At 26.3% G+C, this 17,876-nt stretch overlaps 1 long non-coding RNA gene across 1 annotated transcript; it reads right to left on the minus strand.

Moving 5' to 3' along the window:
- Window positions 1–214: 214 nt before the first annotated feature.
- On the minus strand, window positions 215–10,184 carry LOC112795860 (uncharacterized). Its single transcript, XR_003198977.2, has 6 exons — window positions 9,951–10,184; window positions 9,785–9,855; window positions 9,358–9,512; window positions 9,177–9,225; window positions 8,917–8,976; window positions 215–3,111 (listed from the first exon to the last, which is right to left on the minus strand). It is a non-coding gene; the product is annotated as an uncharacterized lncRNA (long non-coding RNA).
- Between the last annotated feature and the right edge of the window lie 7,692 nt (window positions 10,185–17,876).

Below are 17,876 nucleotides of genomic sequence, written 5' to 3' on the forward strand. Positions count from 1 at the left end.
AAGGTTTTGAGTTGGATGTGGTGTCTTCTCATCTTATGTTATCCCACTTGATTCCTCCCCGAAATCTTCCCGGTGGTCGGGAGCTTTCAACGGGCGGCCCAACAAGTGTGATGGACGAATACTCATGGTGGAGGAGCTAGAAAGAGAGGGAGTTGGTGCTTGATGTGGAGGCTCACACTTGAGGGGGAGAATGTTAATGTTGCAAGTGTGAGGAGTGCATGAAGTTAGTGCGATGTGATGGACGAATACTCATGGTGGAGGAGCTAGAAAGAGGGGGAGTTGGTGCTTGATGTGGAGACTCACACTTGATGAGGAGATTGTTAATATTGCAAGTGTGAGGAGTGCATGAACTTAGTCTCACATCAAAAAAAGCAAGAAAGAATAAGAAATTTATAAGACGAGAGATCCATTAACTTATTGATTCATCCCCAAAATCTCTCCGGTAGTTGAGAGCTCTCCACGGGCCATCAATTCTGATACCACTTGTTAGGCCATCGTGAAAAACTCTCGACCATCGAAAAAATTTCAAAGAAAAATCAAGCGAGAGAATATAAACTCAAGAAATTAAATTAAATTATCACATGGGTTGTTTCCTTATATAGAATCTCAAGAAATTAATCACTTGTGAAACCTTTGAACTGTACGTACTTTGTTCTTTATAATTTAATTTTCCTTATGGTTACTTGACCATGTACGTTATAATTAAGAAAAGAAAAATATTAAAAGACTAGTCAAATTTAATTTTTTTAGTCAATAATCAATTAATAATATTTAAAAATATAAGTTAAAAATTTATTATTAAATTAATCGACTAAAAAATTAAATTAATAATTAAATTCTAATAAAAAATAATTAATTTTACTCATCTTTGATTTTTTGGTTTTAAGAAAAATTAACAGCGAAGAAGAATGCTATATATAAGTTAATCTAATAAAATTGTAAATAACATTCTCTAACGATAAGTAATACTAAAGAGCTAATTTTTTTAGCCAAAATAAAAAAAAATTATTTTATTATTTATTTTAAATTTTAAATTTTAAATAATAAATTTTTAATTTTAAATCATAAATTTTAAAATTAATTCTTTATACTTTCTAGTAATCATAATAGCATAATAATTGTTCAACAAAACAAGCAAGTACTTCTTTAATTTTCATTACAAGATGAAATTCATACAATTTTCAGGAGAAATTGTTGACATGAGCATATGTTTTGCCAATGAATTGCTTTTCTAGAAAAAGAAACGAGAGGATAAAAATATATTGATTATTATAATATATCAACTTTCATATATTATAATATATTGATTATTATAATATATCAACCATGCCATTTCATTGAATAAATATGAGAAAAGTTGATAAAATTTTCTAAATCAAGCACAAAATAAACTCTAAAAATGGGGTTTATCAAACTCCTCACACTTAAACCAAGTATGTCCTCATGCTAGAATCAAGAAATAATCAAAGGGTATCAACATTTATTCAATGCAAACTAATTAAATGCAATCTATCTACATGCAATCTATCTAAATGAATGCAACTATTTGGTCAAAATAAATTAACTTCCAAGAGAACATATATAAGCATAAGGGCTAAAGTAATAGCAATTAAACAAATCCACAATTGAATTGAGTTATTAAAGATTTTTACAAACTTGCAAGAAAAGTGATGATCATAGGTGAAAACATGTATTTGAGCAATCGAATCTTCACCGGATGTGTATCCGCTCTAGTCACTCAAGTGTATGGAGTTGATTCACTCAATTCTCCCCTAATCATGCTTTCCAAGATTTGTTTTTTATCTAACAATCGACAATTATTTCATGCATGCATACAAATATCATGAGGTCTTATTCATAAGGTTGTAATGGGGCTAGGGTCAAGGTAGGATGCATATGGTCAAGTGGGCTTGAATTCGAATCTTTGATTAATCTAAACTTCCCACCTAACCTATAACAACTTATACAATTTCAAAGCTAACCCTAACTACCCATAATCCTCACTTTTTCACATACTCATGCATTCTCTTTTTTATCACAACCCATATGCATTGATTCTTATTGAACTTTACTTTGGAGCATTTTGTTCCCTTTTTTTTGCTTTTCTTTTTCTTTCTTTTTCTATATTTTTTTCCACACTTATTTCTTTTTTTTCTTTTATTTTTCTCATTTTTTTTTCTTTCAAACTAAACTATATAAAAAAACATCAATGTATAAGATCTAAACATTTAATTAATACATAAGGTCTAAACATTTAATTAATACATGGGTATGTATCCAATTTTCAATATTTTCATCAAAATACAAAAACACCCTTTTACCTCAACCAATGTCCCATGTTTTCCCACACTTGGATGATATATACACTCACTAGTCTAAGCTAATCAAAGATCCAAATTAAGGACATTTATTATTTTTTGCTTTAAGGCTTGTAATGTGCTAACTTAGAGAACAAAGTGGGTTAATCGTAGGTCAAAGTTGGCTAACAAAGGTTGATAAAAGGTAGGCTTATTTGGGTAAGTGAGCTAATAAAATGATGGCCTCAATCATATAAATGTATGTATACACAAAATAATGGACATAAAGAATCAAACAAATCAAAGATTACAATCATAGGAAGAAAATAATGCACACAAGAAGGGAAATAAGTGGTTATAAGATGTAACCACGCAATTAGGCTCAAATCTCACAAGCTTGTGTTTTTAGCTCAAAAACATGATCCACAATATATAGTTGAAGCAAGTTCTATGAAAAGTTTTCACTTAAATCAATTGGAATGTCAATGCCCTATAAAAAATGTTTTTCTTGAAAAATTTTATTATTTTAACTAAACTTATTATATATATATATATGCAAAATAAGAAAATGCAGCAAAGAATCCTAAAAGATCTAAACAAAATGAAATGCAAAAGTGTTGGAATTAGAAATTTGTCACCCAAAAACACCGACTGGTCGGACGACCTCCCCACATTTAAAAGTTTGTATCGTCCTCGGTGCATGCTAAGATGAGCAATGGGGTATGACGACTTCTGAGTTGCTACCTTCAGTTGGTAGATCAATTGGTGCTGCGTGTTCTTTTTTCCGCTTCCGTTTTTGCTTATGACAAACATCCTGAAAATAGAAAACAGGATAAGAAGACAAGTAAATGCAAAAATAAAGAAGCATACAATGTTGGAATGAGGTAATGATCACTGGAATGGGGTGAGTGAATTAGTGTGATATTGATAAAAAATAGGTGTGTGGGTCCTAAATTGCGCGCGGTTTAGAACACACGCACACTAGCATAAAAAGCTTTGCCACAATTATACAATAATTAATTAATAATATTTAAAAATATAAGTTAAAAATTTATCATTAAATTAATCGACTAAAAAATTAAATTAATAATTAAATTCTGATAAAAAAATAATTAATTTTACTCATCTTTAAGGAAAATTAACAACGAAGAAGAATGCTATATATAAGTTAATCTAATAAAATTGAAAATAACATTCTCTAACGATAAGTAATACTAAAGAGCTAATTTTTTTAGCCAAAATAAAAAAATTATTTTATTATTTATTTTAAATTTTAAATTTTAAATAATAAATTTTTTATTTTAAATCATAAATTTTAAAATTAATTCTTTATACTTTCTAGTAATCATAATAGCATAATAATTGTTCAACAAAACAAGCAAGTACTTCTTTAATTTTCATTACAAGATGAAATTCATACAATTTTCAGGAGAAATTTTTGACATGAGCATATGTTTTGCCAATGAATTGCTTTTCTAGAAAAAGAAACGAGAGGATAAAAATATATTGTTTATTAATTTATATTACACGTATTCAATAATGTATTTTATTCATGTAACTAAATATATTAATCTTACTTTAATTTCTTCTCTTAGAAGAAAAACAACTTTAACCAATTTGGTTGCATCCATTCAGTAGTTAGTTAATTTATATGGTTAAATAAGTATTGAAAATTTGAATAATTTTGTTTTGTATATACATCAATTTATTAGACAAAGATAATTTTTTAAAATTGTAATGAGTTAATTTTTGATCACTTATCAGATTAAAAAATATCATAAAAAATTAAATTAAAAAAAAAACTAAAACAACTTTAATTTTCTCTTTTATTCCTTGGGATAGGGTGATATGAAGAAAATGATTAATTTCTCCTAAGCCTAATATAAACCTGTTTGCAAAATCATATCATATATGAAAATAATGACACGATTCCCTTTAATTAGTTGTGGTAGCTAGGAAAATAGTATCAATTGATTGATAATGTAACAAAAGAATCCTTATTTATTCATTATAAAACAATAATTATATTTGAGTCTAATCCATTGTCATCAGTTGGTATTTAATAAAGGCCAGGGTTGTTAAGGTTTTTCCGTTTATGAGTCCCCGTCTAGTAGTGTCTTCCTTCTAGCTAGTGATATACAATATGGTGTGAATGCACATCAGATATATATATATATATGCAGTGCGTATCACATATCTGTTCGATAATTTATTAATCCTCTAAATTAAATAACATGCATAAGATTATATTATGTAATACTTGATTGATGATTATTATTATTATTTATCTATCATTGTTATATTATATTATGACATATTCATTTGACAGATAATAAAAATTTATACGATTAAGACTTCAACTAATGCTAAATGTCCATCACATTCAGTGAGGAAAAAGTTATTGATTAATATTAGGGAGAATGTATAAGAAGTTTAACTAAGTTTTTATTAAATTAGGGGGCACCATGATGTATCCTACTATATGCATAAGTCATTCTATCTAAATAACTATAATAATAATAATCTTGTGACCATTTCACATACGGCTAGGCCAAAGCTAGCTAAAACATATATATTTATATAAAAATGTTATTTACTATTAATATAGAAATCATGACGGCATATAACTGAAGGGATTATGTGATGTTGATGTCATTAATAACGGGTATATATATGTAGTAAGCTAAAACAACTAGCTATAGGTCCAGAGAAAAAAAATTAAAACGATAGAGAGACTAACAACACACCTTTTTTAGTGGCCGGTTGACGATGATAAAATATAAAAATTTAATTAAAATTTTTTAAAATTTATAGAATAATTAAATTTTTTAAAAAAGTTAACTTACTTTTGAAAAGCGTTGACAAAAAGTGATAGTGAAACATATATCTAAATCTAAATATTTTAATTAGTATAATATTTATAAAATAATAATTTAATTAGTAAAATATTTTAATTATTTTATAAATTATATATTGTATAAATATAGTGATAATTTCATATTGTATAATTAACTATCTGCTATTTTGTATTTTTTTTTAAAAAATTAAATTTTAACTCTTATGTCACCTTAAAATACTATACTTTATTATAATTTTTTTAACATTAAAATTTTGATAATAATTCTTTAGATGTTAATAAGTTCAAAAATGATTTTTAACAAATTTTTAAAAATAATTTATTATTTCATTTTAAAATTATAAATTTATAAAAATATAGATTTTCTGAAATTTGAATTAAAACACAAAATTTAAATTTTTGTTCTTATTCGTTTTAATTTTTTTATATTTTATTTGAATTTAAATAGGAGAAATTTTTTATTGACATTTATATTTAATTTTTTTATATATTTGTTTGAATCTAAATAAGAGATATTTTTTTATTGATATTTATGTTTTAAAGTTAAACCCTAAACTTTATACCCTATACCTTAAACAAGAATAAATAAATAATTAATTTAAAAATAAAAAATATCAATAAACTGTATAAATAGTCAATCGAATTAACTTAATTCGATTTACTATGTATATTATTATTGTATAATAGTAAATCAATTTGATTTAATTTACTACTTAGCATACTGAACCAAATTCATTTGATTTAATTTACATATAAATAACGTAAATCAAATAATTAAATTGATTTGATTTACATCAAATTATGTAGAATAGATTAACAAAAATTGGTTTAAGATATATACGTAATTTTAAACTTTAAACTATTTTTCACCTAAATTATCCTAAAATTTTCGTCCAAAATTCATTAACAGCCTAGTTTCAATAACCAATAAATATTTTTCAATAAAATCAGACTACCTCACATACAATTTCAATGAAAAGAGACAAAAGAAAAAAAAAAAGAAAAAATGTGTACATCTTTACAAAATTTATATAATAGCAGTCAAATACAAAATATAATAATTTTTTGTTCTAAAATATTATATTAAATTATAACTTAAATTTATAATTATTAGTTAAAAATTTACAATGATATACTATTTTTATTATATTAATTAAAATTAATATATTTTGATATTACTTTTTAGAATTATTAACATTAATTTTTGATAATTTGAACAAAATTTGTTAATGTTTTATGTCTTAAATTTGTTATTAATAGAACAATAAAATTACTTAACATGTACGTTAATAAAAAATTATTATTTTTATACATCTAAATATTTAAAAGCTTTTAATAACACTTTAACAACTCATAAAAGTTAACATAATGGATAGTTATAGATTAAAGAAAAGTGAATATTATAGTGCCTAAAAAGTAATACTTATTTATTAAAATTAATATTTAATTTAAAAGATATAAAAATAAATTATTTTTAAAAATTCAAAACTTATCACAAAAAGCAAATTAGACAACAATTAATAGGTATCATAGAATTAACCTTAAAAAAATAAATTTTAAAAGTGTATAATGTAATTTTTATTTAAAAAATATTTACAGGATAGTAAATATAATTTTTGTTTAATTTTATTTTTAATATTTACTTTTAATTTTATTATTACTATTTTAATATATTTTAGTTATACCATTAGAATAAACAATATTAATGGAGGTATCTTTTTAATTTTAGAGGTATCTTTTTTGCAATCGTCTTTTTTGGATGCGTCTGTATCTTGTATCTGTTTGTGGTTATGAAGATGTTTTTTTTGTATTAGATGTATCTGCTAACAGAAGTGTCTTCGGTTATACTGGAACAACGCAAGTACCACTACAACAAATCCTTAAGATAGCGGCGTTTATTTTGCGGCGGTTTTGTAAATGTGTCGCGAAAAGACAAATTGCGGCACATATAGCGGCGGTTAAAGGTTGGGGCTGCAATCCGGACGACATTTAGCGGCGGTTTTGCTAAAACCGCCGCTATATTGCTGTAAGGTTAACATTTCGCGGCGGTTTTCTTCAAACCGCCGCTATATTGCCGGTCAGGTTTATATTTCGTGGCTTCTTTTCGAAAACCGCCGCGATATGTCCGCCGGTGACTTCTTGTTAAGCATTTTGCGGCGGTTACTTTTAAACCGCCGCAAAATGCGTATTACCACATATTGCAATGTTTTCTTTAGTAATAATCATTTACGTATAATCTAGTTAAGTAAATACTACTATCTTAAACTATATATGTTTAAATCATTGTTACTTAAACTTGTAACACTTTTTCTACATTCGTTTTACATAAATAAAAATTTCACAAGTTAAATAAGCTATATATGTTAACTCATGTGAACAAATTTACCAATAAGAATTTTTTATTTACTTTATTGGCATTTAAATTTGCATTCAAATATGGATGTAAAAGAAGAAAATAAAATCATATTGTGAACTAATTAAAAATCAAACATTTTTTAAAAATAATAATTATATATATCTTCTATAAAATATTAAAAATAATAATTAAAAATATTTTCTATAAGTCATTAAAAATTCAAAACATTATAATTTTACAAAAATTATAATTTTAAATTATCATTTTTTTATTTTAATGATTTGTTGGGCATTTATTAAAATAAAAAATTTAAATTTTTTTTAAATAACAATCTTAGCTTGTATTCTTAGATATAAGAATTCATAATAACTAAATTTAAAATAAAATAATGTTAATAGATTCAATAATGTTAACTGACTAACAAAATATAATATTTTTGACAAATATTTTACTAATTTTAAATATTAAAGACTAAATTCTAAATCTTAATAAATATTTTTAGAAAATATTTTATTTTTAATATTTTCAAAGTAGTGTTTGTTTGTCTAATTCAAATGAGACTGATTCGAATTACATAAGAATATGCTTTTGGGAGATCCTGGTAATGTTTTTCAATTTGGTAGAATTGTGTAATTTAGTTCTCCATTTGATTTAATTGTGAATTTTACCCAATATATAAGGTGCCTATAATAACAATGATCAGATATATAAAGTATACAACAAAAATCTATGTGGCAATTAAATGTGTTCATATGATATATATAATTATTAGCGCTATATACATCGAAGAGACATTTGGCTTGGTGGTAACATGACATTATTAAAGCTTTTCCTTCCTCCAGGTTCCAAGTTCGAGCCCTACCTTCTTCGTTTGTGGAAGGCTTTGCAAAGTTGATATTCTACAATGATCCACACGTTGTGGGTCTAATGGTGGAAGCGCGGGTTTAACGATTGAGTCAGTTGGACCACCGGACGGTCCGGTCCGGTTCTAATAACTATGAACGGAAATACTAAAATTTGGCGGCGGTTTAGAACCGCCGCAAAACAAATGTTGTTTTCGTTTATTTGTTATTTAGCGGCGGTTATTCCAGCGGTTGACTAAAACCGCCGCTATCCGTTTTGCCGCGCCCTATCTTCCGGCGTTTCATAAAACCGCCGCGAAATGTTTTGCGGCGGTTCAAAACCGCCGCTAAACGGCTCCAGGAACCGCCGCTAAATGGCGTTTTTGTTGTAGTGTACCATAATGACCACAAAGGAAAAAACGATACATACTACATCCCTGTCTCATGGAGTAAAGAATATACGATGCACATCCTCTACAACCCTGAAAGAGCGGTTTTTTTGTTTTTTCTGATCCTTTTTTCAGGCGAAAGAGTTATTGTATGTGAGGGAGATGGCACACGTACCGTAATCTCCTATGCGAGGCGAGAGCATGTTCCAAAGCAAGATGGATACTAGCACCCTCCCTGAACAATGAATCATATATTATCATAAAGAAAGGTTTTGAGTAAAATAAACCGGACCATATCTCACATTGATAGTAATATATTATCATAAAATCATACTATAACCAAACTTCTTAAGCAGTAAAATATAGATTCTATTATAAATCTCTAAAACACCAAGATGATGGAAAGACAGATCTGTACAATATGTAATCACATACCATCCATCGAACATGTAGGAACTTATTTCTTGTTCATATCTTCCAAAACCTTCAACAAAGATAACCAAACAGCTTTTAAAATAACCATCCGAGAAAAGTGAAAAGAAACTTAATTTCTGAAACGAGAGATCAGTACAAATAGTGAAACCTCGCATGATAGAAAGCAAGTCAACCACAATACCTTCATTTGATTCCCCAGTCTTGGATACTTTAGATCTTATATTCTCGAAAAGCTTCTCTTCATGCTGGAAAGGCAGAATCAATCTCTCAGAGAGATTTTCAAATGCCAGACAGTTGGATCCGTCTCATCAAGTTCCATATCACAACGTTCATCAACTGCAAGACAAATACATATGATAATATTCTAACTTGAGCTTCAAAGCCAATCACATATCTCCTATATTCAATATTACTAGACTATGTTAAAATTTTCTCTCACTATGGATGCTCTTGTTAACAACATTGAGCTAAAAGGCTTACACACAATGCATCAAGAATCAAAATCAAGTAGGAACATAAAGAGGTTGTGCTTGTCTTTTAGGAGCCAAAAAGATAAACAATAATAATAATAATAAAAGGTTATTAATTATATATATATATATACATACACTTCATGATAATATGCTCCACTTGAGAGAAATTTATAACACCTTTTTCACCTAAGGCCTTTGTCAGTTCTCTGCAAAATAAATGAATATAGATAATAATAAAAAAAATAAAATAAAAGGATGATGATGAACAGCTTAAGGCATAAAATTTTCTTCATATACATACAGGAGTGTGGAGTCTCTAATGGATCCATTGAGATGAGCATGCAACTCCACCTTTGGCATTGACACCAACCACTCCATGTTCTTGTTTGTTAATTAGTGAATGAATCTCAAAGCAAGAACAAGAATGGAGAGAATAATAAGTGAAAGTGAAGAAAGAGATGGAGTAATATGTATATTGAAACAGGGGGCTAACACTATATATTTATAGAAAAGCATCACTACTAATTAATTAACAGCTAACACCCACTACTAACAGCTAACACCCACTCTTGTAACGCCTACTTTAAATCTTAGTAATACAAAATGTTTAATTATTATTTAATAATTCTTAATTTATATTTTTAATATTAAAATATTTAATTTCATTTTATTTATTTAATTATTAGATTAAATTTTATATTATTGAGTTTAGTATTTTTTATTTTGATATAATAAAAAATTATAAATATCTTATAAATTATTATAGCCAATATAAAGTAATAAAATTAAATGTGTGTTTTTTTTATTTCGTAATAAAATTATAGTAGAAATAAGTAAAGTTAAGTGAATCTATTATTTTTTATTGCACAAGAGATTAGATAAAAAATTGAGTAATTTTTTTTATTCAATTTTTAAACTATAATGTGAACAAGTTGAATTGAATGAATCTACTTATTATTATATTAAAAAATTAAATAAAAAATAAAAATAATCTCTTTCTATTTAATTTTAATCTATCTTTCGATTTTTATTTTAATTTATCTTTTTTATTCAATTTTAATTCTTCTCTTTTGTTTATTTCTTCTTCTTATCACTTCTTTCGAATGTTATTTATATAATCATTTGGTATTTACCCACTTCTCTTGATATCTTGTCCAAGTTGGAGCAATTATTTCTTTCTGAAATCAAATAAAAATTTCTATATTTGAACAAAAAAAAGTCATAGTAGTATATATGTGACTAATGATGCCTGCTATTTTATGGTACATGCGGATTTAGTTTGTCGTATATTTAAAAAATATAATGATAACTTTTTTTTATATTTTTATAAATATATTTAATGTATTAAAATGTAAGAACTTAGTTATTTAATATAATGTTTTTTTATTTATTATGATACTTTTAGAAACATATTTTATTAGTAAAAATTATATACATAAGATTTTGTTAACATGTGTGTTTTAAAGTCATTTATTAATATCACTATTATTATTATTAGTATTTAATTAGTATCATTTTTACAATATTTTCTCTTAATAAATACACAATATATGTATCTAAAACTTAAGTTTTGTAATTTTTATATGTAAATTTTTTATTATTAACTTTAATATGTATTCCTATAAAAAAAATTGTTAACAACTTATATCTTTTATAGCATAAAAACCATTTTTTATTTTTCTTTCGCTTTTCATCAACCGTTTTTATTGAAAAAATAAAAAATAAAAATATCACATAATATAATAATTTTCTTTAATTTTTAAACTGTTTTCGTATAATTTATGTTTTTTTTTTAGATTTATCTATCTTATGTTTCAAGAATACATTTAAAAAAATTGTTTAATAACTTTTGATAATTATTTTTATAGTATTTTTAAAATATATGTTTAAAACACATGTTGGCAACATTTTTTTTATGTTTATCCTAGGGTATCTAGCACAAAAAAAATAGGTTGATATAGGAAGATTGTGTCATTATTTATTTGTGTCATTGTATTGACTTGGAATCTCAGACTCTTGTGGGGAACCGAGTGAATGTTTAGTGGGTTCTAATGTCTATTGTCTCATGGGGGGCCCTCTCTTCTTTTCATCTCTCATTAATTAACCATTCTTTAATCTTATAGTTATGGACTATACACTATAATAATCTCTTTTTGGAAAGCTATACTACTTGTATTACACATTTACATGTTCAAAATTAAAAAAACTTTGTCATCAAGTCATCAATAGAGTGTTGTGTTATGGTCTTTCACGGAGACTCGTATCTTATTATTTAACTAATTTATATGGAGCTTAATTTATTACAATTGAATTTAACAATTAAGTTATTAGCGGGTTGGTTTAGCAATTAATTCACTAATTTGTTTAAGTAAGTGTCGAATGTAGCAATTTATTGATCAACAATTAAATTTTTAAATAGATCTTCGATTCACAACAGATTAATTTTTGATCTGCCAAGTTAGAGAATACTGTAAAAAAACAAAAAAATAAAATTATTTATTAAAAATTATTTATTTAGTTAGAGAATAAATTTTTAACAAATTTTTTAAAATTATTTATTATTCCATTTTAAATTTATAAATTTGTAAAAATAATGTAGATTTTCTGAAATTCAAACTAAAACATAAAATTTGAATTTCTGTTTTTACTTGTTTTAATTTTTTTATATTTTATTTGAATCTAAATAGTAGATATTTTCTTATTAACATTTATGTTTTAAATTAAACCCTAAACTCTATACCCTATATCTTAGACGAGAATAAATAAATAATTAACTTAAAAATAAAAAATGATAATAAACTGTATAAATAGTAAATTAAATTAAACTGATTTGATTTATTATGTATATTATTACTATATAATAGTAAATTAATTTAATTCAATTTATTATCCAATATATTGAACCAGATTCATTTGATTTAATTTATATATAAATGATGTAAATAAAATCAAATTGATTTGATTTACATCAAATTATTTAAAATAGATGCGTAACAAAAATTAGTTTTAAGATATCTACCTAATTTTGAACCTTAAACTATTTTTTTCACCTAAATTATCCTAAAATTTTCATAAAAAATTCATTAACAGCCTAGTTTCATCAATAACCAATGAATATTTTTCAGTAAAATCAAACTACCCCACATACAATTTCAATGAAAAGAGACAAAAGAAAAAAAAGGAAAAAAGGTGTACATCGATCTTGCAAAACTTTATTTCTCAACCAAATGCACATTTCCGTGACATGATTCGCAATGGATCAAACTCTGGTAATCAAAATTTAGTAATAATAATTGCACTAAGTATTTATACATAAGAAAAAATCTTGCAAAATTGTGAATTTGTTTATCACATGTTGTGGTGTATGTGATGGTGTCAGCAAGATCAAGTAAGAAGAATTAATAAACAAGTCTGTTTAAAAAATAAAAAATAAAAATCGAAGTGTATGTTTAGCTGGAATAAATGCATCACAGTTTACTATATTATAAGGCTGAACGTTACTCGAATTTTTCTAAACTAGGGTTGGTGATGGTATGAATCAAGCTGTCAATTTAATTGTATTCGATTCATTTTTCTTTTTTCTAATATGATTTATAGTATTTGATTTGGAGTAGTAGCTGTTGTGTGATTGACAGATTGGTACACAATTAATAAAGATCATATGAAGAAATTTATCATCAATAATACATGGCCCTAGCTAGTCTCCGTCATAATTCTCTATCTTCCACTTAATGCATTGACATGATTTTGTGTTGAACTTTAGTTAAGTTTGGCTAAACCTATTGAGTCATCACATTTTTTTATTTTTAACAAATAAAGGATAATTACCTAAATGGAGCTTGCAAACAATTTCTTTAGATCTTTACTTTGTAAGATATATATAGTTATAATTAATTAGTTATTATTATTCTTGTGCCCAGAGCCCCACAAATAAAGTGAGTTGGTTTTATTAGTAGTAAAGCTTAGTAGAGATTTCGAGAGTATATGGTCCCTTCAATTTTATTTTATTTTATTTAAAAAAATAATTTCCATATGTATAGAAATATTGTTATATAAGTATGATTAATAAGCATGGGTATACTATATCGTCCTACTACACATAAATGACCTTATTCATATTAAAAGCATAAATATGAAGGATGACACCACAATTGAGCATTACGTACTATATATTTGAGTGAAAATATATATGTTTGGGGATAAATTATATAAATAAATGAATTAAGAAAAAAATTACATAAATATCTTAAAGTGAAATTAGTTATATATTTCGTTTGTTTATCTATATAAATCAAATTAATTGAATTTAATTTATATTTTTTTAATATAAATCGAATCAATTAGATTCGAATTAATAAAAGCAATACTAAATCAAAATATGTAGATTGGATTTAGTACGAAAATGTGTACGTCTGAATTTACGTAACTTATGGTAAAATCGAAGCAAAAGGATTTATTTATGGGATAAATTAGATAGTAATAAATTAGTTATAATATGTTTCAATCATTATAATAAAATAAAGGTATATCATAGTTATCATCTTTTTTTACAATGGACAGTCCTCTTTTAAAAATCACTAACGTATATCACTTAAATAAAAACGTTGTATTCCTAAACACTACATCTCTGACTCCCTCAAAACCTCAGCCTTTTTCGGCGGTGTCTAAATTATTTTCCACTTAACTAGAGGTATACCATAATTACCATCCTCTTTATTCCACATAAATCTTTTCTATAATGCAATCAACTTGTCTGCAATTGCCTTTGGCATCTTGTACAGGCTAAGGCAATAGACTAGTAGACTATTCAGCACCAATTTGATGAGAACCAGCTTACCTGCTTTGTTTAAAACTTTCAATTCGCTTTTCATAAGCTGTGCTTTTCTTCCACATTATCTATGATCAGTTTCCAAGTCTTCAATCTTCACCAACTGCGGATTCGCTCCTAAAGAAATCCGAAGGTATCTTACAGGTAAGATACCGTTTCTTTGTACCCAGTAAACCACACACATGCGCGCACCACCCACTCCTGCTCACAATTAACCGAAATTATGTTCGACTTGTCGAAATTGATACTCAAACTAGACATCAACTCAAAACAACGCAATAGCCTTTTATAGTTTACAATTGTCTCCGTCTCCGCAAGGCAAAACAAGATAGTATCATCTGCGAGGAGTTGGAGATGTGGCAACTCGATATGATCTCTCCCGACCAATAAAGGAGCAATGCGCCGATTTCTTACTGCTTCTCCCAACATTCTATGCAATAGATCGACCACAAGAACAAACATAAGAGGAGAAAGTGGATCTCCTTATTTAAGGCCCCTCTCCATTTTAAACGGCATAGCTGCTGACCCATTAACCAGAACTGACATAGTGGTTGTATGTATTGGCACACTCCTTCATCCAATCCTTCTATTTTTGTCCAAAGTCTATCTTTTGTAGTAAAATATCCACAAAATTTCACCCGACTCTATTATATGATTTTTAGAAATCTAACTTGATAATTGCCGCCTTCTTCCTACGCGTCTTGAGCCATTGAACCGTCTCACAAATAATGAGGGTGCCGTCATGAATTTGTATACCCTTCACAAATACACTCTGTGTCTTCCCTACAAAATTCGGCATTACTGACCTCATTCTTTTCACCAATACCTTAGATATCATCTTATATACACAACCAATCATATTAAACAGCCGAAAGTCTTTGATCTTCTTAACATCCACAAATTTTGGAATTAGTATTATCCACGTGATATTCACATCGATTGGTAACTTAGCGTTTTAGAAAAACTCCATTGCAACTACAATAAACTCCTGAACTAATCTCATTCCAATACTATTTAATAAAATTTATATTGTATTCATCACTTTTTGAGAATTTAAGATAATTTACCGTCTCAAACTGTCTCTCTAAATTTATCTGCAAACAATATTACTTTCAATGTTATAATCTCATCTCCATCAATCTACTTCATCAACTCATTTCAAAAATTAAACATAAGAACATATTTTTACCAATACAAATCCTTTAAAATTCTCCAGTTACAACCTTTATTCTAGAAAAGTAATAAAGTTCCATAGGAACCTGTTAACGCGTGTTTGGTAATATATAGTGCGTGTTTTAATTAAGATTCGATAAATTTTGGTCATATATAAATGTTCATATTGCAAGAAATTTTTTTCCTTTATATTAGCAGGTTTGGAGCTGGCGTATATTTATATACTTCTTTACAAAGCATACTAATTTTGGTCGACTTAATTTAGTTGCATTGCTACTTTGCTAATAATTATACCACCGACTTCAGTTGATGTCTTTATAAGAAATTGTTTTTAATAATTTAAGGTTACGTTCAAATTTATCATTGGGTTCAAAAAGGTTAAAAGTTAACAACGGAAGAGAGGTGCTGAGAGCCGAGGAGATGCAATTCAATAATTCATCATTTTATTGGTTACATTATCGGTGCACACTCACATACAGAGGGAGAAGAATCAGAAGATACCTAGCTAACCTACACAATGTATATACAAAATTTTATTTATATATTAAAATTAATTATTTTAAAAATTTAGATGTTTTATATTTTAAAAATTAATTTTTTTTATATTTTTAATTAATTGAGAATTTATTTGTTAAATAAAAAATCAGAAATTTATTTATTATTTATTTATTTAGTAACCTTGTAAAACAAAAATAGAAAAATATTAAATTTAGTGAGAGAGAGAGAGAGCAACACGGAAGTGGAGGAGAGAAGAAAATAGGAAAGGACATAGTCACAGTTATTGTCAGTTAGCCGATGCCACGTAAGTCCCACGTGCTCCTCTCATCCTTATTCTCTACCTGTGGGCCCCACTCTGTACGGTCCCTCTCTTCCACCGACAAATTCTTCCACCTTTCTCTTTCTTTTTTGTTTTTTACTTTTTTTTATTCCAAATATTCAAATCCCTTTTAAATCAATCCATATTGCCTTTTTCGGTTTTTCCTTCTTTATTTTATTTCTTATTTTGGAAATATCCAAAAAAATTATTGCACCGGCCACATTATACTTTCGTGAAACTTGCTTATAGTTATTTTTATATAAATTTTATAATTAAAAATTATTAAATAATTTAAATTTATTTTTAAATATTTTTCTTAAAAAATATTGCATTTTCTATTAACTAAATAAATTTTAATATTATATATTAATATCAATGATTTATATTTAAAATTTAAAATTTAAATTTTATAATTTAGAAATTAGATTTCAGAAATTTAGCGTTTAAAATTTATGATTTAAAATTTAAAATTTAAAATTTAGAGTTTAAATATTCAAAATTTTTAGAGCGTTATATTTTTTAATTAATAATTTAACATGTTTAATTAAATTATTATTCAATAATAAAAAATTATTAATTTTTTGTAAAAACAACATGCCTTTTCACCTTATATTTGTTGTCATTTTGAATGTACTATTTAATTGTCTTTATTTTGTTGGATTTGAATTTTTTTTAAACTAAAAATTTATTTATCCAATACACATGTTAAAAATTTTATTTAAAGTAATGCAAGAATCAACTTATCTAACAAAAATTTTTTTTAAGAATTTTTGAATAATAAATTTTTTTAAAACCTAAAATAATCAATCTAAAATTTCTTCGGTACAATTTAAATATTTGATCTGTTATATATATAGATTCATATTCATATGTTTGGATAATTTAACCGTGTAATATTTTTCATGTTTTATTGAGTATTATAATTATCCTCTATACAGCTGTCTCGCATATAAGGTGTGTTAATAATAACAGAGTAATAGATATATGGTAAGCATATTACAAGATAAAGATTAAAGTGTTAATGTGTCTCAAACTTAAGTATAAGTAGGGACTAACAATTTTTTACTTTTTTTTTTTGACTAAACAAAAAGAAACAAAGGAAAAAAAGAGATTATCCTAAATCAACAAGCATAAGATGCTGAAGTTCATTACAAGGTTCCGACCAAATAACATGAGTTGGATTGGTCTTGACCGCATATCTCGCCAGCCAATCTGCCACAGCGTTAGCATCACGGGTAATCCATTCAAAATCCACAACCCAAGGTTTTGATAGAAGCTCCTGTATCTTCTGAAGAATATCAACCACATCACAATTTAGCCCATTTGCCGGATTTTTTAAAATGTGCAAAATGTCAAGAGAATCTGTTTCGCACACAATATCTCTCAAGCCATAATCCCAAACTAAAATC

The sequence above is a fragment of the Arachis hypogaea genome, chromosome 4 (assembly GCF_003086295.3).
Source record: "Arachis hypogaea cultivar Tifrunner chromosome 4, arahy.Tifrunner.gnm2.J5K5, whole genome shotgun sequence".
Taxonomy (NCBI): domain Eukaryota; kingdom Viridiplantae; phylum Streptophyta; class Magnoliopsida; order Fabales; family Fabaceae; genus Arachis; species Arachis hypogaea.